This window comes from Ictidomys tridecemlineatus, chromosome 1 (assembly GCF_052094955.1).
Source record: "Ictidomys tridecemlineatus isolate mIctTri1 chromosome 1, mIctTri1.hap1, whole genome shotgun sequence".
In the NCBI taxonomy this organism is placed as follows: domain Eukaryota; kingdom Metazoa; phylum Chordata; class Mammalia; order Rodentia; family Sciuridae; genus Ictidomys; species Ictidomys tridecemlineatus.
Window position 1 is genome coordinate 235,948,096 of NC_135477.1, and position 983 is coordinate 235,949,078.

At 37.8% G+C, this 983-nt stretch overlaps 1 pseudogene; it reads left to right on the plus strand.

Annotated features, from left to right (window-relative positions):
• Nucleotides 1–436: 436 nt before the first annotated feature.
• LOC101957410 (large ribosomal subunit protein eL43 pseudogene) lies at nt 437–714 on the plus strand (annotated as a pseudogene).
• The last annotated feature ends 269 nt before the right edge of the window (nt 715–983 follow it).

Sequence of the window (983 nt, forward strand, 5' to 3'; positions counted from 1 at the left end):
AACACATACATACACATATATATGTATGTGTATCTACAGAGAGAAAAAGAGTTACACAATACACACACACACACACACACACACACACACACACCGTGAGTATGTATATCTACAGAGAGAAATAGGGATACACACTGAGGTGTGTGTGTGTGTGTGTGTGTGTGTGTGTGTATTTCTGTTTGCATACACAGAGAAAGAGGAAGAGAATTTTATTTTTTAAATATATATATTTTTTAGTTGTCAATGTACCTTTGTTTTATTTGTATGTGGTGCTGAGAATCGAACCCAGTGCCTCACACATACTAGGCAAGAATTCTACCACTGAGCTACATTCCAACCTGAAAGATAACTTTTTAAAAATTACTGTTAAAAAGGAAAGTATATTATTAAAAACAAGTAATTAGCCTCTCTGGTCTCAGGCCTAAGTTGCGGCGACATGGCTAAAAGCACTAAGAGAGTCGGAATCATCGGAAATATGGGACCCACTACTGTGCCTCCCTCTGGAAAATGGTGAAGAAAATTGAAATCAGCCAGCAGGCCAAGTACACTTGTTCCTTCTGTGACAAAAACAAGATGAAAAGACGGACTGTGGGGATCTGGCACTGTGGCTCCTGCATGAAAACAGTGGCTGGTGGTGCCTGGACCTACAACACCACTTCTCCCGTCACAGTCAAGTCTGCAATCAGAAGGCTGAAGGAATTCAAAGATCAGTAGAAAGTTACACCATACAGCAAAATTTCAGTTTGTTGTTAATTATAATAACTGGATTTTCTGATGTAAATTGCATTAACATTGCACTTTCAAAAGAGATTTGTAAATTGAAGCCCTTCTAATTTGAATTGGAAAATTTTTCTAAGATGGGTTATTGTAATTCAGGTCTTTTTTCCCCCAGTAGTCAGATGATAATGGCATGAAACTGTCTTAAGGCTTAGGTATATACCTCGCTTTTTTATTTTTTTTTAAACCACCGTTCAACTACTCAG